Source organism: Esox lucius, chromosome 11, assembly GCF_011004845.1.
Source record: "Esox lucius isolate fEsoLuc1 chromosome 11, fEsoLuc1.pri, whole genome shotgun sequence".
Classification (NCBI taxonomy): Eukaryota; Metazoa; Chordata; class Actinopteri; order Esociformes; family Esocidae; genus Esox; species Esox lucius.
The window spans coordinates 42,596,511-42,622,273 of NC_047579.1; the positions used below are offsets into that span (position 1 = coordinate 42,596,511).

Here is a 25,763-nt window from a genome sequence, read left to right on the forward strand (position 1 = left end):
CGAATGACTGACGGAGTGGCAGACTGGCTGAAAGAAGCTTGCCGACTGACTGACTGGCAAACAGATTGGCTGAGTAGCCGACCGGCTGTGGGGATCAACAGCAACCTACACGATGTGTCCACAGCGTCAACAAGACCTAATCTAACTACTGACTCCCTAACGTTCCAAGGACGTCTGGCACTACAAGCCTCGTTGTCCAGTCTAATCCCAAATTCAAGAAAGAAAGGCTACACCCGTTTGGATGTCCCTTTTTCTGACACACACGACACCGCATCTGCAACGGCGTTCCTTCAGTGGAGCGTCCGCATGTGCATTTGACTGCTGTGGGAGCCAGAGCTTTTTAGTGTGCACTTCATAATAGAGGCATGACTCGATTGTTATTACATCAGCGGGTTGGCAGCTGGGAGCTGCATAAGCCCGGGGACGTGGTTTCATCAGTCACCAGGGCACCACTCTCGTGCCCCTGATGTAATGGTGTTTCCGTGATTTTCTATGTTCTTTGACTATCTATTAACAGAACAGAAACTGAATTAAGGTATCTTGTCCAGTGAAATGTGTTGGATTTTGTAGACACACACACACACACACAGCATGGCCATCATATGTCGGGCCTTAATGCTTCACTGCCTTTTAGTCCCACACACACAGTGCTTGTTCGCATTTCTAGCAAATAAAAGGTCTGTTTTAGCGGTTTTGTGAGAACTTTTGTTTGTTTCTATTACCTTAAGTGAGACTCAGACATGTTTCTTGGGTATTTACATAATTTTCTTCACATGCGTGACAGTTTTTCAATGTTAGTTTGAGTTCAAACTGCGACTGCTAGCTAAGATGCATGTTTCAAACTGCCGAGTGTCAACGATGTACAGTGGATATAAAAAGTCTACCCACCCCTGTTAAAATGCCAGGTTCTTGTGATGTAAAAGAATGAGACAAAGATAAACCATGTAACCTATAACTTGAACAATTCAATTGAAAAACTAACTGAAATCTTTGAGGGGTAATAATTTAAAACTCACAATAATCTGGTTGCATAAGTGGGCACACCCTTAAACTAATACTTTGTTGAAGCACCTTTTGATTTTATTACAGCACTCACTCTTTTTGGGTAGGAGTCTATTAGCATGGCACATCTTGACGTGGCAATATTTGCCCACTCTTCGATGCAAAAGCGCTCCACATCTGTCAGATTGCAAGGACATCTCCTGTGCACAGCCCTCTTCTGATCACCCCACAGATGTTCAATTGGATTCAGGTCTGGGCTCTGGCTGGGCCTTTCCAAAATGTTAATCTTCTTCAGGTGAAGCCATGCTTTTGTGGATTTGGATGTGTGCTTTGGGTCATTGTCATGCTGAGAGGTGAACTTCATCTTCAGCTTTCTAACGGACAAAATTGCTTGGTATTTGGAACTGTTCATAATACCCTCCACCCTGACTAAGACCCTGGTTCCAGCTGAAGAAAAACAGCCCCAAGCATGATGCTGCCACCACCATGCTTCACTGTGGGTATGGTGTTCTTTGGGTGATGTGCAGTGTTGTTTCTGCGCCAAACATTCCTTTTGCAATTATGGCCAAAAAGTTCTACCTTGGTTTCATCAGACCATAACACATTTTCCCACATGCTTTTGGGAGACTTGATGTTTGTTTTTGCAAACTTCAGCCGGGCTTGGATGAACAGCTGAACTTTATTTGTGATTTATCAGTCACTTTAAATGATGGCAGGTGTATAATGACTTCTATTTAGTATGCGTTTGAATGTGATTGGTTAATTCTGAACACAGCCACATCCCCAGTTATAAGAGTGTGTGGACACTTATGCAACCAGGTTCATTTTTCCCCCTCGAAGATTTCAGTTTGTTTTTCAATTGACTTGTTCACATTATACGTCACATTAAAAGAGGAAAAAGTTCTGACATGATTATCTTTGTCTCATTCTTTTACATCACAAAAACCTGGCATTTTAACAGGGGTGTGTAGACTTTTTATATCCACTGTACTTTCCCACACACAAAACGGCATGGTTAACGGCGTGCCTGCAAATACACACTTGATGTGGGAGAAAAATATTGCTCAAGGGTTGAGAGAGTTTGGCTAACTACTAGAAATTGCACAAAATTACCAAACGCCTTCGGATTGAATTAGTTATATACAGCACTGACTGTACTGTGAAATCAGTAATAAGGCACTTTAATATTCAACTAGCTTTTTTATTCATTTACTATGTTATGTAGGCTATTATGTCTATGATCTCATTTCAGAAGTAAGGTTTCTCTACCTTGTTGACGATCCACTTCTTGAAAATCACAGTGCATAATCATAACTACAATATTTGGCCCACAAAATTGTGTTTCAGCATTTAATCCAAATCCTGCACCCCTACTGAATTATCAGTTCAACATGGTCTGCCCTACAGGTCCATACACAGACATGGTTCCCAGTTCTGGAGGCCTGTTAGCGTCAGCCAGTCAGCTCCATTCCTGTGTTTTAATCAGTGACCAACTCAGGCAGGGAAACCTTTAATTCATTAATCAATTAACCGTAAGGAAGAAGACAACCCCAGCAGAACTGCCACTTTTGAGACCTGCTGGTTGACGCCGATTACATAGTGAAGGGTGTAGCTGTGTGGAACCTGATATACTGATAGACTGATGGAGCAGGTGGAGGTGAGGGGACAGGGGTGAGGAGCAGAGTGAGTAGAAGACAGAACAGAATTCCTCAAGACTCATTGTGGTTTTCCATCTGTAGCCAGGAAAGAAACAGTGGAAATATTATGGGCCAAATATTTTTAGTAAATTATGAAATAATAACTGTCAACTATAAAAAAAAATAAATAAAAAAAAGACATTCACTATCATTAGAATCATTGTGTCCTTTTTTATTTTTGTGTCTATACTCTATTTAATCTATTATTCTATTTTGGCTGCATTGTGACATTTTGTTAAATGTTTATCCTGTTCATGACAATTAAACTATCAGTTATACAATAGAAAAAATACTGTTAAAGCTTAAGGCATTTTGTATGGCCCCTAAACATTTTAGTCTTTTTCATGTCGGTGTAACATTATCTCTCACACACACACACACCCCTCATTTTGCATATATCTTATCTTTTGAACTGTTGAGAAATGTCTACATCACTTTGAGAAGAATAACCGTTCCTTTTGAGTTCTACCTGCACAACTGAAAGGTGTGTCGATCCTAGGAGTCAGTGGTTCATTTCTTCATTTAGAACTACTACTTATTACCTAATATTTGATATTTGGTTGTAGTTGAAAGCATTCTGTTAATTTTAAAGTATCTGACCGATAGATCAAATATAGCTCTGATAATATTGGGCATACCTTTCGAGTAATATGGACCAGAAGGTTTTGGGTGGACTTATAAAGGCGACAAGCATTCTCCGCTGTTGCGTGTTGCACTTAAATAAGTTCACACAGAATCACATGCACTTATGAAAAAGGAGGGCTGCGAGCCCTTTCCTTGCCCCCTCCCAATGAACATATCAACAACCGTCACCCACCAAGTACTGTTGCCATTACTCCGTAGGAAGCAAGGAAAGCATCAACTTCAAAATCTCAGGACAAGTAACATTACTGATTACTGAAACTATATCAGCACACAGCGCTAACCGGCTAGCCATTTCACACTGATCTAGATCTGTTCATTTAAAAATAATGTAATTAACTTTCGACAGCCCTAGTCAGTTAGAACACAACCAATAGTGTATCAGGTTCTATGGAGGTATATATCTTTCACACTGATTTAATGGTCCCATTTCATACAGGGAAATGTTTACCCAGTTGTCCTGGACATTTGATATAGCCCTTGCTCTGGACAGAAGTTCTGATCTCTAAAGAAGATTACGTATCGTTAGCAATTAACATATTATTATGTAATTAGCACCCTAATAGTACTGTTCATCCAGTTGAGAAGTTGAGAAGGCATATTTGAGGGGTTATTGGGTCATGTTCTCAAACGAGAAAGCTTCAAAGTAGACTGTTCCATTGCATGATGACAGCCGTAAATATTCAACCATTTCACTTTTTAAATACTTTGTGTAATCATCATTTTCTTTGCAATTACTGTTAGACCTGCATTGCATTCAGCCCAGCTGTTTATGAGCTGTGCTCCCTCTGCCAGACAGTTAATCACAGACCGTGCATGACCATATTTTCCCTTTGAATTACTCGTAGAGTTGCTTCACACCTAGCTGTTTGACTGTTCTCTCTCTCCTCACTCATTTATCTAAAACTAGACTATTTATTCAGCCCGCATGTGATACTGTACAAATGTGATATATACACCCAGTGCATCAAAAACGCCACCTCAGCTATGATCCAATTAACACTAAAAAACAAATGTTGCCTGAACTGCTGCCGACAACCCTTTTGGATACCCTTCAGACATGGAGAAACGGTAGGCTAACAAGTCATCTTCACAATAACATGTTTTAGGTTTTCTATTTAGCGGGCAGTGGGGTGAAAAACAACAGGCCACTGTAGGATGACAGCTAGGGACTTGGGAGGAGAGCTTAAGGGTTGTTGACATGGGGAGAGTGGCAAAATAAAAGTCTCCTGCCCCCAAAGAGCTTAACCTAGATATGGATCAAAACAAGCGGGTAGATTAAATGACTGACTGAAAGAAAGTAAAGTAGTCCATAGAGGACAAACTCACCCCCCCCCCCCACCCCCCCAGCCAACCCACCAGTAACGCCTAACGTTATAAAAAAAAAATTTAATTTCACTAATCTGTTGATAAGCTCATGGGCCTAGGGCTACAGCACAGCAGGTAAGCCCTACCTGCTGCCTTGGTACGTGTCTGTGTGTATGTAGACACATATGCAATGCATTCAGTTGGCAAAAATAACATTCATAACCCCGACCATGCAAACAGACAGGGATTAGAACACCAATCCAGGAATAATGTTTGGGTCTCATTATCCAGCTCTAATTTGGCCTTTGCCTGAGGTCCCCGGGATCGGGGTAACACAGCGAACCATGTTGATTGGATGCATTTGTCAGCCCTAGGCCCAGTTAGAGGAGACAGGAGACCGGGGCCTCACAGCATAGCATACCCTCCCCTCCAACATCAGAGACCAGACCAGGGGCCCCATGGCAGGGACATTAGTGCTTGGTCACTGCCCACGCCCTCATCAGAGACCTCTGTGATCCACGGACGACCAGCTGTTCTGCTCTCCCTCTGCAGTCGGTGGAACTGTAAGAAGGCAGCTTGTCCACCCGCTGCAGGGATCGTTACGTTGACATGGTAACAGCGCAGGGATAGGGTCAACCAGGTTCTCTCCTTTAATGTCCAGGTTGGTCTAGACAGCCCTGTGAATCACATGCAGCCTAGTTCTCCGCGGCTACTTCGGACTTTGGTGAGACTGAAAAATCTCCGCCATTTGTCACGGAGCCAAGGGACTGACATGTACTGACACCTCCCAACAAAAGGCCCAGCAGGGCTAACAGGAGGTGGACCATGTTTATTCATCCTGGGGAGGCTTGCTGGAGGCCCCAGAGAGGCCTTCCTGCTGGGAGAGGAATGTCAGGAGCCACTATCCCAGCCACCTCTGATGGGGGCAACCCCTGTCCTTCACTAGCGCCAGCACTGCACTACCCCAGGAGGACTGGAGATAAGGGAGGCACAGCAAAGGAAATTAAACACTATACAGGGTAATCTTACCTGAAAAAGGGGCCATGGGGAAAGCCCTTTTAAATAAAATAAAAAAACACCAGCACCAGAAAAACCTGAGCTTTTACTCTATACACAGTGCAGATCATAAGTATTTGGAAAGTGTTTTGGCCCTGTAAGGTACTACAGAACAATGCATTTTAAATGAAACAATGAAAGTGCAGACAGCTTTAATTTGAAGGGATTTACATCCTTTAACTGTGAACCTTTTCAGCACTTTTAATTATCAGTCCCATTTTAGGGGACCAAAAGTAATTGGACACATTGATATAATCTCAAATAAAGTTGTCATATTTAGTGCTTGGCATCAAATCCTTTGCATATGATGACCGCCTGAAAGCTGAAGACCAAGGGAGGGCAAACTTTCTGGCTCGGGGGCCACATCAGGATTATGTAATTAAACAGAGGGCCACAATTGTTTTTTAATTTGTTAATCATAAATTATTTGAAGACCAGAAAAGGGCAATAATAAAAATAGATTATTCAGTTGTTCCATAATAATGTGGAACATTTTCAGATTCAGATGTACAAGAATTGGCTGATGAGTTATGTTTTACTTCCCCTCAAAACTATTTTATTACCTACTGCAGGCCGGATGGAATTGCCTCACGGGCTGAATTTGGGCCTAAGTTTGCCCACCCCTGCCATAGACCCATCAACAATCTTCAGTTGTTTCCTAGACAATGACACAAGGATGGTGAGATGGAAATAGAAACCCACAAATTACTAAATACAGTTCTATTTTGGTTGATGAAAAAGTGTGTAGATTTCCTGATCTCAGAGCACTGTGTCCAGCTGGATATGTAAGACGTTCTGTTCCTCAGAACTGTTGCTATTTTAACCATTGGTTAAAATTGTTACAGTGATTGCACAGCAACTCACATGAGACGATGTTGAAACTCTCTGCTCTAAACACTGCGGGGAATCAATTACTGTGATTTTGTAGGTAGGATTAAAACACCTGAGCACATTCACAATTTGCTATGTTTAAACCAGATCAAGTAGCTGTGTGCAGCTAACGTTAGCGTCATCATTAGCTAGCTAGCCAAATAAAGTACCCTTTAAAGCTGACTTACTGTTTGACCTAGCTACCTAACTTAATATGTAACCATCAAACATCTAAGTAGAGTGGTGTTGCTCACTATTTGCTTGATTAATTCTCTTCCCAATGTATCTTTATTTAGATTCCCCAAGAAACCCACAAGCCAGGTGGAAATGGATTACGTTTAATTAGATTAGATTCAACTTTATTGTCATTGAACAGTACAACTACAGTACAACGAAATGCAGTTAGCATCTAACCAGAAGTGCAAACAGAAGAGGGCAGAAAATGTACAAGTATTTACAAGTACTAAGTATATGTGTATTACACGTGGAATGTGTAGATGTGCAAAGAAGGTTAATGGAGTACAAATGGCAATACTAAATGTGCAATTAAGGCAAATAGAGTCATGGCGAGCAGGCAAAATATATTACAGGGATATTTCTTACAGCGGTTTTGAGCTGAGTTGAGCAAAGACATGGAGCGATAGAGCGGAACGTAAACTCCACCCTGTGAGCGATGAACGAGATTTCCAACAGCTCCACTCCGCTTCCATACTCTGGCTTGGGGATATTTGAATTACCAGTTGATGTCTACCGCTGCTACAAGGTATTGACCTAAGGACAGCTATAGGTATGTAACCACCAGAAAAAAAAGCCACTATGGAATATTTTATGAAATATCTGGTCTCTAAGCCATCCCCTAAGTAGGCTATTGCATGCAGAAGCATTCACGGTTGACTGAGTATCAGTTTGACAGTTACAACCGACACTTTCAACAGAATTTCAGCAGAAGCATGTGTACACCTGCACCTACAATAGAATGATCCACATTCCAAAATATGGTTGAGCCTTCCTAAAGGGGCCCCGTGTAGATAAAAGCCTCTAAACCAAAATATCGGTCACCTCCTCATCTTCTCTTACCAAACCAGACAGGTATAGTCCTTGCTAGTCCAGGGTTGTTTAGGATGGGATGGATAGTACTACAAGCATCTAAAGTCAATGCAAACTGATAAAGGGACCTTAGAGAAAATAAAAATGGGAATATGTCGGTCACTCTGATCCATTGAGTAGGACAATATAAATATTAGAAAAATGAGCTTAAAACATTTACCACAGAGGTTTATGCTTGTTGTATAGTAGATAATCATTTTTACTAAAACGGTGAAACAAAATACACACAGACAGAACTTAAAACCCAAAAGCAAACTACAGCGGGAGAACAAGTATTGGATACACTTCCGATTTTGCAGGTTTTCCTACTTACAAAGCATGTAGAAGTCTGTAATTTTTCCCAAACGTACACTTCAACTGTGAGAGACGGAATTTAAAACAAAAATTCAGAAAATCACATTGTATTTTTGAATAATTTGAGAAATACATAATTTTGTTTGATTTCTTGAAATCATTAAGCATAGTATCTCTTGGAAAACTGCAATATTTGTAGCTCATCACCTTTGTCGTCAATTTTATACAGCTTGTTTTGTCATGTTTATCAAGGATACATTTTTATCATAGGTACACTTCAACTGTGAGAGACAGAATCTAAAATCATAAAACGAGAAAATCACATTGTATGATTTTTAAATAATTAATTTGCATTTTATGACATGACATAAGTATTTGAGCACTTACCAACCAGTAAGAATTCCGGCTCTCACAGACCTGTTAGTTTTTCTTCAAGAAGCTCTCCTGTTCTCAACTCATTACCTGTATAAACTGCACCTGTTTGAACTCGTTACCTGTATAAAAGACACCTGTCCACACACTCAAACAGACTCCAACCTCGCCACAATGGTCAAGACCAGAGAGCTGTGTAAAATTGTAGACCTGCACAAGGCAGGGATGGGCTACAGGACAATAGGCAAGCAGCTTGGTGAGAAGGCAACAACTGTTGGCGCAATTATTAGAAAATGGAAGAAGTTCAAGATGACGGTCAATCTCCCTCGGTCTGGGGCTCCTTGTGAGTTCTCACCTCGTGGGGCATCAATGATCATGAGGAAGGTGAGGGATCAGCCCAGAAATACACGGCAGGACCTGGTCAATAACCTGAAGAGTGCTGGGACCACAGTCTCAAAGAACCATTAGTAATACACTACGCCGTCATTGATAAAAATCCTGTAGCGCACGAAAGGTACCCCTGCTCAAGCCAGCGCATGTCCAGGCCAGTCTGAAGTTTGCCAATGACCATCTGGATGATCCAGAGGAGGAATGGGAGAAGGTCATGTGGTCTGATGAGACAAAAACAGAGCTTTTTGGTCTAAACTCCACTCGCCGTGTTTGGAGGAAGAAGAAGGATGAGTACAACCCCAAGAACACCATCACAACCGTGAAGCATGGAGGTGGAAACATCATTCTTTTGGGATGCTTTTCTGCAAAGGGGACAGGACGACTGCACCGTATTGAGGGGAGGATGGATGGGGCCATGTATCGCGAGATCTTGGCCAACAACCTCCTTCCCTTAGTGATAGCATTGAAGATGGGTCGTGGCTGGGTCTTCCAGCATGACAACGACCCGAAACACACAGCCAGGGCAACTAAGGAGTGGCTCCGTAAGAAGCATCTCAAGGTCCTGGAGTGGCCTAGCCAGTCTCCAGACCTGAACCCAACAGAAAATCTTTGGAGGGAGCTGAAAGTTCGTATTGCCCAGCGACAGCCCCGAAACCTGAAGGATCTGGAGAAGGTCTGTATGGAGGACTGGGCCAAAATCCCTGCTGCAGTGTGTGCAAACCTGGTCAAGAACTACAGGAATCTTATGATTACCTAAGATAGAAATGACAGACTTCTACATGCTTTGTAAGTGGGAAAACCTGCAAAATTGGCAGTGTATCAAATACTTGTTCTCCCCACTGTATATAGAAAAATAATAAAAAGCAACTCGCTGCCATCTACAAAAAAGATATTCAATTAAGTGCATAACACAGTGCCGACATACAGGACTCAAATACAACTTGTAGGGCAGGTCGTCTATTGCTCTTTTACATTAGTTAATTAGTTCATAAAATATGAAGCTGAAGGCTCTTAGAACTGAGGAGAATAAAAGCATTTTATGTAACTGTATTATAGAATGGGAACTAAAATGGAACTAAAAAACATGACTAAAATGTCATGATTTTACATTGACTAAAAATGGCTCAGTAACAAAAATGTGATTCAATCTAAACTGTATAAATAGAAAATAGCTGCCATAATTGACAGTGCTCTGGTAAATATTGTGTACAATATTTGTCTCATTAGTCCACAACAGTTTTCTTCATTATGTTTAACTATCTTTGGTAATTTGCCAATTCTGATTAACCTAATCCAGTGTTTCTCAATCCTGGTCCTGGGACCAGGATTGAGAAACACTGGCCTAATCTGCATCCTGATAACAATCTTGACCTGCATTGACCCTTCTTTGGTCCTTGTGTAAGCAGACCTCAGCAATGACATTAAATTAAATGCACAGCCTAGAATCTAGACAGCTCTCTTGTCCAGGCACCAATTATGTAGGCACCTGATAAGCGAGGCTACAGTTGGTAAATACATGCTTTCATTTCATTAAGTTCATTCGATGATGAATATACTTGAATTAAAGTTGGCGGTGTGTAATTTAATCCCATTGTAATTTTTAAAATTTCAAATCAAATCTTTACTTATTGTCCAAAAATGCATGGACTGCACAATAGCTGCAATTGATCTTTTGCTTTTTAGTAATTTCAGAATGGCAACATATCCAAATATCCAACGTCTTCACGTAGAACAGTCAAGTAAGACTCAAGCCAGATCAGGTCAGCTCACTCCATTACATTATTCACTAGACTACCAATGTGATAACACAGGACCACCACAACCAGAGAGAAAGAAACAAGTCCCTGAGAACCAGAAAGAAAGGGGTTCAAAGAGATTGAAAGAAGCTAAAACCAGTCTACCTACCCATACAGCAAACCCTAAAACTGTACCACTTCAAAAGACAACTTGACTGTTTTGTCAGTAGTGTGTCTGGCATTGGCACCAGGAGTGCGGGAAACGTTCCACCCAAAACAATATTTTATGTGTGTTTTGGTATAATTGGGATCCCGATTTTCTACATTATCCAAATTTGTATGCTGCACATCACACTTTTTTGTCATTCCTATTGTATGTTACAAAATCAATTTGTAATACATCCGTTACATTTGATGTGTTAGGTGTCTTGGGACGCTGACAGATTGCAATCAAACACCAGACTTTTCCCAGATGTCCTCCAGAGAATGTTTCCCAAATATTTCTGGGGTCAGTGAGTCTGAAGGTGTGAAGGCTAAAAGAACTTGAATTGTGGATGAAACTATCATCTTTAGAGTAATTCATTTACCCATAAATATCTTAATGTCAGTATTCCTTTTAACATTTCATCCTGCACAATGAAATTCTTGTCACATGGCACTCGACAACTACATAGCAAGAGTTAAGAAGAAGAGTATATAAGTAAAAATATAGCCAGACAGAAAACAATAATACAATAAAGCAACAATATACATAACACTGTACACTAGCAGCAGTTTAAAAAAATAAAGAGTAACATAAACTAGCAACAATTTTAGTATTATTGAACATTTAGATATGGCAGTTATGGCAGTAATATACATAACAGTGTAAATTAGCTGAAATTGGAAGAATTATCCAATATTATAGATACATGAGTGTAATAAGCTTATGATAAGCTTATTATTAGCCTGGTTGATTTATTACTCAAGCAACTGAATTGAAATTAGCTGATAGTTAACTTCTTCCGATATAACAAAGAACTGGTTTCTGTCGTAATTTTTTTTATTTAAGAATAAGATCATCAGATAACAAATTTGCTATTGTTCTGCCATTTGTCCAGCAAAGTTGAAAGAAATGCTAATGTTGGGTCTCAGCTTTAAAAAATTTAAATAGTAGTTTCTTTCAGGTTTTAGACTTAGGTTTAGTTTATATAATATACTCTTTTACATGGAGATGCTTTGAGCAAACCTCCTGTGTGAACAAATTATTCTAAAGGTCTTTAATGACAGCCATTTCCTTTTAAAAAGTTTTTTTTACATTACCAGATATATTGACTGGGAACACATGCTCATTCGTTTTACAGAAACAGCCATGCTTAGGGACAGAACACCTGATTGCGCACTTAAGGATTTGATAAAGATTTAATCAAGTAACCTTTAGTGGTCAGATACCCTATATACTAAGCTACCCATTGCATCTGTTCCACAATGTAATTGTTATTTGTTGCATTCTTGACTAACACGCATATTCGTTGTTTTGAATATATAAATACCTTGCTTAATGTTCTATTTATATGTTGCCATTGGAAGATCATAAAGGGTAAATGTGCTAAATACAGCATAGCATAGCATAGCATCATCTTCCGCTTATCCGGGGCCGGGTCGCGGGGGCAGCAGTCTAAGCAGGGATGCCCAGACTTCCCTCTCCCCAGACACTTCCTCCAGCTCTTCCGGGGGGACACCGAGGCGTTCCCAGGCCAGCCGGGAGACATAGTCCCTCCAGCGTGTCCTAGGTCTTCCCCGGGGTCTCTTCCCGGTGGGACGGGACCGGAACACCTTCCCAGGAAGGCGTTCCGGAGGCATCCGAAACAGATGCCCAAGCCACCTCAGCTGACCCCTCTCGATGTGGGGTGCTAAATATAGAATATGTTAATTTCTACATTTTTGTCAAGATAGATTCAATATTTTCTGGCATGTACAGTACTTAGTACTTATAGGTTCTTTCATAACAGCATTTACGTACATGAAAGATAACAAAAACAATGCCTATTGTTTAACTGACAAGCTGAAACAACACAAGGCCCATCACATGAGAATGGCTGCAACAGAGCTCCACACATCAAAATATGCTGTTTTTGTAAATATACACAGTATGGATTAATGAGTCACAACTTTGTGCAAATCTATGATGTGTTTGACATTATACAAACAGTAATTATGAAAGGCATTTACAGTTTAACAATATTGCAGCATAACAAACAGTCCCCCAGTCACTGAACACTACAGACCTACAACCCCATTTAGTTCTCACTGATTTGACAGCTGACAAACGCCATTAGTGGATTTGTCAATAGGTGGTATGAACTGCCACAATGCACTAACGTCCAGTCCAATACACACTGACCCGTCTACAGCAGTGAGATGATTAACTCCCAGGCTGTAGCCTCTCTTTCCTGGTTTCTGCTCAATATTTTCAACTGTTCAAGCTTAAAACGTTTGTATGTAGTACAGTATTTTGGCAAAGAGTTAATGAATTGCCGCTTGGTTAAAATACAGAATAGTAGTTCAAATTCTGAGGGGTTATCATTAAAAAGGAGTGCATTTCACAAGTGGACAAGTTTGCATCCCCTAACTTCACTAAACCTACTAACAAGCTTTTGGCGGCTCATGATATAATTTTTTGGAAGAGTTCTTGTCTGTTTGAGGACGATTCTTCTTGAAATTTCCCTTATGAAAGCTGAAACGAATTGTCGTTGAAACCAAGCCCTTGTCAAGGCTGTACATTAGCCCCGGGTGTTTTTCTTTGGTCTGGCCTCTCTGTGTGTCTGACAGGTAGGAAGCAGAGGGGACGAACCTGCAGTCTGAGTCTACACATCATAAAATGGTTGGATTTAATCTCTCTTACAGGAATTATTTTAAATCTTTGATGTGTTCTCTGAGTTGTTGGCGGTCGGTGCCGGCCCTAGCCTTTTGGGGGCCCTAATAAAAATGTTATTGGGGGGCCCCCTCTCCCCTATTGGGCCGGGGCTCACTAGCAGTCTGGGGCCCCCTAATGGTCGGGGGCTGTAAGCGGCTGCTTATGTCGCTTATGCCTATGGCCGGCGCTGGCGGCAGTGGCTCTAAATGTAAAGATCTATGGGCAATGAATTTACCCTGCATCTGCATCAAACACTTAAGAATGAAGATTCTGATACAGATTGGCTGAACCAATCAGGTGTGAACCAGGAAAAATTAACACACAAAAAGAATGCAGAGACGAATCAGAGCCCTCAGACAACATTTATAGAACCATTTAGAGATTCTATTTGGATCTAACACTGGTATCTGAAATTCATTAATTCAATTCTGGTTTATTATAGCACACCAAACTGTCATGACCCTTCTGTACACATCATTGTTACCTTTCTGGACCCAAAAATTTATATAATGGGGGGCTTCAGTTTAAAGTTTAAAAAACAAAAGTGCTAAAGAGATGGCTGGTTAACACTTCTTATCTTTTTCTAAAAATAGTACTGTCACATATGAGAAAAGCACTTCAGCTTATGGTCTATCTTCCCTGAGAATCTTAGATAGTTACAACACATCATTTTCCAACAACTTATACTGTAACTATTACATAACAACGCTAAACATAGGTCTTCCTCCTTCTGCCATCGCACCCCTGCATCTTATCCAGTTCCACCTTCCCAGGTTTTCCCATGTCACCCAGCTCCTGCACACACTCCACTGGCCTCCAGGTGAAGCCTGCATCCACTACCAGCCCGCGTTGATGCACTTGGAGCAGCAAGGGAAACTTCACCTCCCTAACTTCAGATAATGCTCAAAACACACCTCCGCCTGAGCTCGTTGTTCTGCCACCTCGGGTCTCTTGGATGTCTCACTCCTCCAGGGGAGGATGTGACTGTCCTTCAGTCACATCAGAATCTCTTTTTTTTGCTGTTAAATGCCATTTTTAATGCAATGCCATTAAAAGGAAGAGTCACTGGCTTACTCCTGTTCCCCCTAGCTGTCCTTGTGCAATGGGAGTGAACTACGTACTCTGCCCTCTTTCAGGATGGTTGCGATTGGCTGGAATCCCTTTTGGTCTGATGCTTGGTTAAGTCAGGGGAGTTACTTCCTGCCTGGTTAGTTACTTCCTGCCTGGTTGGCCCTGTCTGGGGTTACATTTGGCCACAGTTCCCTAGACTCCCATCTCAGACTCCCATCTTGTTTTATGCTGCTATATTATTGTGCCGGGGGACTAGGGTCAGTCTTTCCTGTCTTAAGTCCCAATTATTTAGGTTGTACTGTTTATGTGAAGGGGGCAATGAGCCTAAAGGTCATTTACTCTTATAATCTTCACCCGGCACAACCAGAAGAGGATTGTCCACCCCTCAGTCTGTTTCCTCAGTAGGTCTCTTCCTAAGTTTTGACTCTACTTGGGAGTTTTTCCTAGCCACTGTGCATCAACCTTGTTGGTTCTTGCTCTTTGGGGATTCAGGCTGGGTAAAAGCAATTTTTGACTGCTTATGTATGAAAAAGGTTAATAAAATAATTTTGTTTGATTGAATTAGAGGTTCAAATACATTTTCAGAATTTGGTTGATACTATTTTGAACTCCCACTATATCACGAGGAGCTCTCCTTGGGAGCTTTGGTCAGGCCCTGACCCAAAACTCACTGACTATGTTGTTACCTGATAACATGGCGCTCTCTTTTGAACAAGCAATGCTGCTGGGGACGTTGACATTTTTAGGTGACAGTGCCAGATTTATTCTGATGCCTCCCAACAACATTTCATTTTTCTGATTCTGTTTCTACATGGAGCAGGATCCGATGTCATACATCAGCTGTTTATACCATTTTTCTTTCTTTTTTTTTTATCAGTCTTGTTCACCTAGATAAAACAAACATATTGTAAAAACGCACTAAGTCCCTCTGGAAAGGAGTCTCCATAAAACGAGTACACTAAAATGCAAAATGACTGACAGGAAAAAACAACCTAGCTAGCCAGTCTGCTTGAAACTGTAATTCCAGACAAGGACATCACAGCCTTATCTTTAAATGTTCATCTGTCTAATGACTGCTGGTCATTTTCTAACACATTCCATCCTATTGCAAAGGATTCTTCGCTTTACAAGCGGAATCTCACCACAAGGTATTATGCAAAGAATGTTGCTCTACAAATCTGAAGATGTAGCTAATTCTGATGAGGAATCTAATTTCTCTGGGTAATTATATATTATATATATATATATATATAAAACATTTTATTTATTTTTTTCAGCTACCCTGTCTGGGGTCTGTGTATCAGACAGACCCCTTTTTATTAAGGCTGTGTTTATTGTATTATTCACCTAAAACTCAGCCTCCTCTGTGAAAAGCCAAAATGATTAGGAAGAACACTCTGAAGGCTACATTGAAGCCTGTTGATTTGTTCACAGAATAAAAAGCTTTTGGGGGATTGCGACAATCCTACTGACAGATGTTAGAGGTACAACTATCCTATACAGAGGTCCATCCATGTTCATCCATTCCTGTTTAACTGGGGTATAAATATGAAGTGACACACATGCCAAACTCCCTTAGTCATCTATCAGCATGTGTGAGATCAGAGAACACACATTCGCTCTCTTTCTCGTCTATCAGACTGTGTCTGGTTGTGGTGGTGATGTTACAGGGCTACTCTTTTCTTCAAAGTGGCGATTTTCTCTCTTCTACTAGGTCTATTGCCTGTTTATTTGTCACAGGGCGTCTTCATCCTCCCCAAGTCAGTCTTCGATTCGATTCTTTCCACATCTTTCTTTCCATTCCTCTTTTGACCATGCACTTCCCCAGTCTTCTCACAAAGACAACCCAGACATTGTCCCTTGAACTAATTTTTAGCAGATACCATTTGTCACTTAATCTTACTGAAACACCCCTCCAAGTCTCTAATCCCTACCTTTCCCTTTGTCTCCCCTCTCCAACCTTACCCACCCAGATGGTCATGCACCGGCACAATCTCCATTCTCTCTCCCCTACCACTCTCCCCACATTCATCCTGTAATCGTTCTTGTCTGCTACTCCCTTTATCTCACTATTAATCTAGGCCTCTTTGACCCTACTTACCTTCCTCATCACATTCTATGACTCAATGTCCCCATTCGTCATACCCCTCCCATTCTGCTTTGTGGCCTGGCGATTCACTATGATCTCAACAAATCTATCTGCAGCCGGCTGGGAAAAAAGTTGGAAAACCACACTTCTCGATTACCTGTTGCCCTTTAAATTTGTCTTTTAGGCTCTGCACAGAGCTTAAAACTGACTCTCTATCTCTGTTCTCATCTTCCTAGATATATCCACTACTTTTGACTCTGTGCAAAGTAGTGGATGTATCTCCTACCAGACCGCTCCTCCCAGGTGACGTAATGAAGATTTATGTCGGCTGTATATGCTCTCACTGATGGTGTCCCCTTGGCTTAGTTCTAGGCCCTCTCCTTTTCTTTATATACAGCAAATAACTTGTTGGCTCAATACATTTTTCACATGGTCAACTACTTTTTCCCTTCCCCCTCGAAACACTCAGATGGAAACAGGCACCTCAAATTTAACCTTGACAAAACTCTGCCCTTCAGGGAAAGCCTGTCAACTCCAATACCAGTCTTTTAAGGACATTCTGTCCTCCGACAGTGCAAAGAACGTTGCCATTATCCTAGACAACCTGTTGCTTGTGATCTACAACATTCACAGTGTACCACATGCTGTCTGAACTAGTACAACTCACTGTTGGTAGGGCTCCCTGATGCTGCCATCAAGCCCCTGCAACTAATACAGAACACTGCTGCCCCGATTGTCATTTATAGTGTCTGAACTCGTATTATCAGCTGACAACGGAATATACACTGTGATGGCAATTTCATCGATCAGAACATTTAAAGGAGTAAGTACAGAGACAAAGTTCTCTGGGCACAATAAATAGTTTATTTGCAAATAGTGAGACGCGTCAAACGCTTACAGAACGATCATCTGAGGAGTCTCTGAAGTAGATACATGAACAGTCTGTATTTATTACAGTTAAAAGGGGTGTGGTAAGAGGCTGCCCAGCCTATGTCAATTAAACACATTCCCTTTGTTCTGTCAATAGCTAGGCTTCACACAAGGGGCAAGCTGTCCTTCCCCACATGGGTAACCTCTTGAACTCTAAAGAGCTCTTACAGCATCCGGACAGACAATAGATGATGAGCTGTACAAATGCGCAGATTAACGAGTAACCTTATAATCTGCCAATACCAGTCAATGATGCCCCCTAGGCAAATACCAGATCCCCCTCTCCTACATTCCTAAGGAACAAAGGACAGATACCCCTTCATGGTTTAAGCAGAGGAACATGGTTAGAATACCTAGTGATGCTCTGATATTTATACAGACGTGTATATGATGTGTATCACAATCAAATAACATTTTTGCATACCAGGCAATAGAAAAGCAGACATTTCTCAAATGCATCTTAGTTCAAAACTTCCATAACAACACTTTCACGTTTGCTGACATAACTGCCAAACAAGAATGACATGGCACATATACTACGCATGACCAAAGCCAGTCTGTCCTCAAAGGGGAAGGGCAAGGTTTTTATTCTGAGGGCTGCTCGGCAACAGTTTTGAAAAGCACATGAATATCACTTGGTCTTGATGTGAATCACACTGCTCCTCTCTCAATTATTCATTCTGTACTGAATGAGTAAATGTAGCCTAAGGTATGTAACCCAAAAATGTCTGAATTGAACGTGCATAACCTAAACTGTCTATCAATCATGGTTTTGAGACCAGAGGACAGACAGTGAAAAATTCACTATCGCAACAGTTGAGATCCATAAGTTTGGGTTAGTAGCCTGACATTTAAACTTTCTCTAAAAATGACTGTTACTTTTATTCCACGGGTTTAGTATTTTTTTGTCAGACTAACATGATTAGGACATTTAACAGCAAAAATGATTGCAATAGACTAAGTGTCACCAGCAAAATCACATACAACATAGCCTATATAAAATCAGCATATAGCAATACCTTTTCATTTCCAAATAACCCTTTTTGGTATTGTTCAAGGTATGCAATTCCATGAGAGCAGTATTTCTTGTTCAACTATGTTTTGAAGCATTGAGTCAACCATTACAAGACAAAAAGAAACAGAGTAGGTTCCTGCATTGCATATAGAAATCAACCTACCCCATCCTGCTTATTCCAAAAATCACCAGCAACTGAGCATGCTGGGATTGTTATAGCACTCCTACACCTTCTTCAAACAGACAGTTTAAAGAACTCTAAAGAAGATGATGAGAAAGGAAAGATCTGAAAACAAATTAGATTTACACTATTTGTTCTCCTGGTCATTATTGGGAAAAGCCCACAATTTGGTTAAATCTTGCATTTTGAATGCTCGTTTTTAAGATGCAAACATTTGTTAGGCATTTCAATATGTTGTTTCAAACATGGACAATTAGGTAAAAAAAAAGATGTCAATGTTGAATGGTTTCACAGTGTTTTCTTTTATCTCGGAATGCTGTTCTAATTCATGTGTTGTGCTCTCATTTGTTTTATGCTGATGTATAACTATACAAGCTTAGTCAAGATATCCAGTTATAGAGTTTAAAAACAGTTACTACTTCAAAGAACATTAACGTAGATTTGTCCCAATTGATTACTATTTCAAAGGCATCTTCTTATTGACTATGGACTTAAACAGATTCTTCATATTCCCCTCCTTCACTGAAACCTTTTCCAAGCATTTAATGTCAGCCAACCCTCTCTCTGTAACTCTTCAATTCCTTGTAGTGAATTTTCCAAAGCACCTCTCTCTCTCCTGTCTGTCCCCTCTGCCCTTCCCTTCCTCTGCGTCTCTAGCTCCACATCAACACCCCTGTAAACAGCAAGCCAGGTAGCCTTTGACAACACTGTCCTTTGACCTTTCCAGCTTGTCATATGTCAGAGTTCACATAACTGCAGTTTCTTGCACGCTGTGTCCAACGTGGTCACCAGATCCATACCCCACATCCCTCCTCCTTGTCACTACTCCTAAAGCACCCCTCATTTTCTCCCTCATGGGTACGCACTCCTCCTTGTCACTACTCCTCCAGCACCCGTCTCTGTCTCCTTCATGTGCATTTCCTAAAGGTCACCCTCCTACCCCACCCTCTCAGGCTACCCTCCCCTTAAAATCCCAGGGGGCTGTTTGGCCTTAACCTCCGCAGATGTTTACTGTGCTGTGACCGCAACAGAATGACCAACTCCCTCCTTCCAGTCTCTGTGTGTGTCCTAAATTAGATGCTTTTCACCTAATCAAAGCAGTGCACTAACCACCGTCCACCAAATGCGGTGTCGGGAGCCACTTGAGAAGCTGGTCTCTGGGCAGAGTGGACATGGAAGCTGAGCCAACCAGGCGAACGGAGACCATGACTCATTACAGCCTAGCGACAGAGTGTTACAACAGGAGGGTGCAGTTGTGCACAGCTGGGAGCAGTCGACATGGGACTGATCCATTCCCCAGAGCCTCAGTGCCCTGCCAAGTGAACCTGGCGTCCCTGACATCCAGCTGTGCATGAGTCCTCGTGATTTGGCCAGTTAAAATCTCCAATTGAACGATTAGGTTTTACAGCGCAATGCCTGATTTCTTTGAAAAGGACCCAGTGCTGCCACTGAAATGAGAACAAGTACCGTTCAACTACAGCCATCAGTGTGTCTACCCAAGCATAACGGAAGTAACCAAAAGCACTGTTGCCACGGCGTTACAGAGCTAAAACAGTGTCTTTGACCTTGCAGCCTGACTGGGTTGTGACATGTTTCGCAAGAGCCACACAAATGCTTCTAGGGCGTGTCTCCCGCAGCTTCAGGGAAGGCATGTGACCCTCGGACATTCATTCAGCAACAAACCCCTGAATCAATCACGTTGTCTTTTGATTTTATTTCCGGCAAAAATCTTTGCCAACGTGGATTAGCGGAAGATTCCCCTGCAGGCTGCGGAGTTTCCCGCTCATATGACCGGCTGATATCCCAATTAGCAAACACACTGTGTTCATCCACTAGGAGGCCTTTTAGCTGAGACCCGAGGGACTCCAGATGTCTCACTGTTGTGGCTTGTGACAGAGAAGCAGTGGACTTGAGAGCAGAGCAAGACAGAGCGTCAATGCACTTTCAGGCCAAATAAAGGGACTTGTCCTGCTTTTCCCTGGGACATTTCCTGGCACTGGATATGGAGTTTAGTTCCTCTTGTTACGATGGTACAGTGATTATGGCAGTCCCTCGGTCTCTCTGGGATAATCTGGATCAGCTGAAAGGGCAGCGAGTCATTTCACCCGGAGAGAGGCTTTCCTAAATTACGCCCAGATCACTATTAATGTGTCTGCAGGGCTCTACATTGCCGCCCTCCTTGTCGCACATGTGCCTAAATAATTTAAATATATATTTATCAGTGGGGAGAACAAGTATTTGATACACTGCCAATTTTGCAAGTTTTCCCACTTACAAAGCATGTAGAAGTCTGTAATTTTTATCATAGGTACTCTTCAACTGTGAGTGACGGAAACTAAAATAAAAATCCAGAAAATCACATTGTATGATTTTGAAGTAATTCATTTGCATTTTATTGTATGACATAAGTATTTGATACATCAGAAAAGTAGAACTTAATATTTGGTACAGAAACCTTTGTTTGTAATTACAGAGATCATATGTTTCCTGTAGTTCTTGATCAGGTTTGCACACACTGCAGCTGGGATTTTGGCCCACTCCATACAGACCTTCTCCAGATCCTTCAGGTTTAGGGGCTGTCGCTGGGCAATACAGACTTTCAGCTCCCTCCAAATATTTTCTATTGGGTTCAGGTCTGGAGACTGGCTAGGCCACTCCAGGACCTTGAGATGCTTCTTACGGAGCCACTCTTTAGTTGCACTGGCTGTGTTTCAGGTCGTTGTCATGTTGGAAGACCCAGCCACGATCCATCTTCAATGCTATTACTGAGGGAAGGAGGTTGTTGGCTAAGATCTCACAAAACATGGCCCCATCCATCCTCCCCTCAATATGGTGCAGTCGTCCTGTCCCCTTTGCAGAAAAGCATCCCCAAAGTATGTTTCCACCTCCATGCTTCACGGTTGGGATGGTGTTCTTGGGGTTGTACTCATCCTTCTTCTTCCTCCATTGGCAAACTTCAGACGGGCCTGGACATGCGCTGGCTTGAGTAGGGGGACCTTTCGTGCGCTGCAGGATTTTAATCCATGACGGTGTAGTGTGTTTATAATGGTTTTCTTTGAGACTGTGGTCCCAGCTCTCTTCAGGTCATTGACCAGGTCCTGCCGTGTAGTTCTGGGCTGATCCCTCACCTTCCTCATGATCATTGATGCCCCACAAGGTGAGATCTTGCATGGAGCCCCAGACCGAGGGAGATTGACCGTCATCTTGAACTTCCTCCATTTTCTAATAATTGTGCCAACAGCTGTTGTTTCTCACCAAGCTAGTTGTTTCTCACCAAGTTGTTTCTCACCATGCCTATTGTCCTGTAGCCCATCCCAGCCTTGTCCCTGATGTCCTTACACAGCTCTCAGATCTTGGCCATTGTGGAAAGGTTAACGAGTTCAAACAGGTGCAGTTAATACAGGTAATGAGTGGAGAACAGGAGGGCTTCTTAAAGAAAAATTAACAGGTCTGTGAGAGCTGGAATTCTTACTGGTTGTTAGGTGATCAAATACTTATGTCATGCAATAAAATGCAAATTAATTGTTTAAAAATCATATACTGTGATTTTCTGGATTTAGATTCTGGATTTAGATTCTGTCTCTCACAGTTGAAGTGTACCTATGATAAACATTACAGACCTCTACATGCTTTGTAAGTAGGAAAACGTATGTTTATATATATATATATATATATATATATATATATATATATATATATATATATATATATATATAAAGCAGATGTAGGCTATGCAATACTATAAAATATATAGGCCTAAGGCATACACAGTGTGGGAAAATAGCCCACAGAATTAGCATTTTAAGCTGTAGCTTACTCATTTTTAAATTAATTGAATTTGTAAACATACCCAAAGGCATTCCCCAAAACTATATATACAGTGGGGCAAAAAAGTATTTAGTCAGCCACCAATTGTGCAAGTTCTCCCACTTAAAAAGATGAGAGAAGCCTGTAATTTTCATCATAGGTACACTTCAAATATGAGACAAAAAAAATCACATTGTAAATTATTGGTAAACTATGGTGGAAAATAAGTATTTGTTCAATAAAAAAAGTTAATCTCAATACTTCGTTATATACCCTTTGTTGGCAATGACAGAGGTCAAACGTTTTCTTCACAAGGTTTTCACACACTGTTGCTGGTATTTTGGCCCATTCCTCCATGCAGATCTCCTCTAGAGCAGTGCTGTTCTGGGGCTGTCGCTGGGCAACACGGGTATTCAATTCCCTCCAAAGATTTTCTATGGGGTTGAGATCTGGTGACTGGCTAGGCCACTCCAGGACCTTGAAATGCTTCTTACGAAGCCACTCCTTCGTTGCCTGGGTGGTGTGTTTGGGATCATTGTCATGCTGAAAGACCCAGCCACGTTTCATCTTCAATGCCCTTGCTGATGGAAGGAGGTTTTCACTCAAAATCTCACGATACATGGCCCCATTCATTCTTTCCTATACACGGATCAGTCGTCCTGGTCCCTTTGCAGAAAAACAGCCCCAAAGCATGATGTTTCCACCCCCATGCTTCACAGTAGGTATGGTGTTCTTTGGATGCAACTCAGCATTCTTTCTCCTCCAAACACGACAAGTTGAGTTTTTACCAAAAAGTAGTATTTTGGTTTTATCTGACAATATGACATTCTCCCAATCCTCTTCTGGATCATCAAAATGCTCTCTAGCAAACCTCAGACGGGGCTGGACATGTACTGGCTTAAGCAGGGGGACACTTCTGGCACTGCAGGATTTGAGTCCCTAGAGGCGTAGTGTGTTACTGATGGTCGCCTTTGTTACTTTGGTCCCAGCTCTCTGCAGGTCATTCACTAGGTCCCCCCGTGTGGTTCTGGGATTTTGCTCACCGTTCTTGTGATCATTTTGACCCCACGGGGTGAGATCTTGCATGGAGCCCCGGATCGAGGGAGATTATCAGTGGTCTTGTATGTCTTCCATTTTCTTATAATTGCTCCCACAGTTGATTTCTTCACACCAAGCTGCTTACCTATTGCAGATTCAGTCTTCCCAGCCTGGTGCAGGTCTACAATTTTGTTTCTGGTGTCCTTTGACAGCTCTTTGGTCTTGGCCATAGTGGAGTTTGGAATGTGACTGTTTGAGGTTGTGGACAGGTGTCTTTTATACTGATAACAAGTTCAAACAGGTGCCATTAATACAGGTAACGAGTGGAGGACAGAGGAGCCTCTTAAAGAAGAAGTTACAGGTCTGAGAGCCAGAAGTCTTGCTTGGTTGTAGGTGGGAGAACTTGCACAATTGGTGGCTGACTAAATACTTTTTTGCCCCACTGTATATATAACAGGCAATAATTAATTGTAATGCAATAAAAGCTTGCTGGTTTAGCTAACTAAAACAACATACATCATTATGGAGGAACGTGATCTGAGATAATACTAGTTTGTTTGGGTTCATTGGGTGATGTCAGGGTTTATGTATTAACATATTTGAAGTGTAAGCAGCTATGCAGGTATGTTTTTGTTGAGCAGTGGCGACATACAGTAAATGCTTTATCAACAAATCTAGTCTACTGGAAAGCCAAAATGCTATTAAACTTGAGATTTCTCCATAGGTCTAACTCACAAAACAGCAGTTTGAAAAGTGCCAACATTTAAATAGCCATTTTTCTTCAGTTCAATCTGATTTATTCAAGAGGTATTCCATGCAGCATTGCAAGCAATTTCCAGAAAGGTTTTAAAATGCATTAATTTGGGTTCACTTAAGAAATGCATAGGCCCCCAATTTGGTTGTGAGAATGTCAAGTGTGCAAAGCTGTCATCAAGGCAAAGGGTGACTATTTTGAAGAATCTAAAAGAAAAATATATTTGGACTTGTTTCACTTGAGCAAAAACGTTCTAAAAGCTATTGCTTATGATCACAGGATCTCTATTTTTTTTTCAGTTCTGTACAGAGATAATTTTTTATAATTTTTTTTATTGTTTAAGCTATTAATTTTATATTAAAAAAGTGTTAAGGATGGATATAAGGTATTATATTAAGTGTGTTTTCTGTGATGATTTTAAATGTTTGCATTTTACAAATAATTAGACATTTGACTTAGTCAGAACTTTTGTCTGAATTAGTCCTCTGGTAATTATACAATTCCTGGATTAGCCAGCAATGCAAGGATCCTGTCATCCAATTTATCCAGGCATCAATGTGGAAACAGCTCCTCTCTTATCCAGACAATAAACAATGGTAAAGTTTTACCCAGAGTAGACAGCAAAAGTAGACACAATAATAATGCAGACAGCTACACTCTAATGTAACTAACACTATCATGGTTTACATGACATGAAGGGAATGACATAGCCTTTTGCTCAGCCGTCTCATTCAACCCCCCCACCACTCCCAAACACTCCTGGCTCCTGGCTCTTCTAGCATGGCATAGCATCATCTTCCGCTTATCCGGGGCCGGGTCGCGGGGGCAGCAGTCTAAGCAGGGATGCCCAGACTTCCCTCTCCCCAGACACTTCCTCCAGCTCTTCCGGGGGGACACCGAGGCGTTCCCAGGCCAGCCGGGAGACATAGTCCCTCCAGCGTGTCCTAGGTCTTCCCCGGGGTCTCTTCCCGGTGAGACGGGACCGGAACACCTTCCCAGGAAGGCGTTCCGGAGGCATCCGAAACAGATGCCCAAGCCACCTCAGCTGACCCCTCTCGATGTGGAGGAGCAGCGGCTCTACTCTGAGCTCCTCCCGGGTGACCGAGCTTCTCACCCTATCTCTAAGGGATCGCCCAGCCACCCTGCGGAGAAAGCTCATTTCGGCCGCCTGTATCCGGGATCTTGTCCTTTCAGTCATGACCCAAAGCTCATGACCATAGGTGAGAGTAGGAACGTAGATTGACCGGTAAATCGAGAGCTTCGCCTTGCGGCTCAGCTCTTTCTTCACCACGACAGACCGATACATCGACCGCATTACTGCAGAAGCTGCACCGATCCGTCTGTCAATCTCCCGTTCCATCCTTCCCTCACTCGTGAACAGGACCCCTAGATACTTAAACTCCTCCACTTGAGGCAGGCACTCTCCACCAACCTGAAGTGGGCAAGCCACCCTTTTCCGACTGAGGACCATGGCCTCGGATTTGGAGGTACTGATTTTCATCCCCACC

At 41.8% G+C, this 25,763-nt stretch overlaps 1 protein-coding gene across 1 annotated transcript in view; it reads right to left on the bottom strand.

Moving 5' to 3' along the window:
- Nucleotides 1-25,763, bottom strand: part of stat5a (signal transducer and activator of transcription 5a) — a 99,427-nt gene that overhangs the window by 57,732 nt on the left and 15,932 nt on the right. The window lies entirely within an intron of this gene.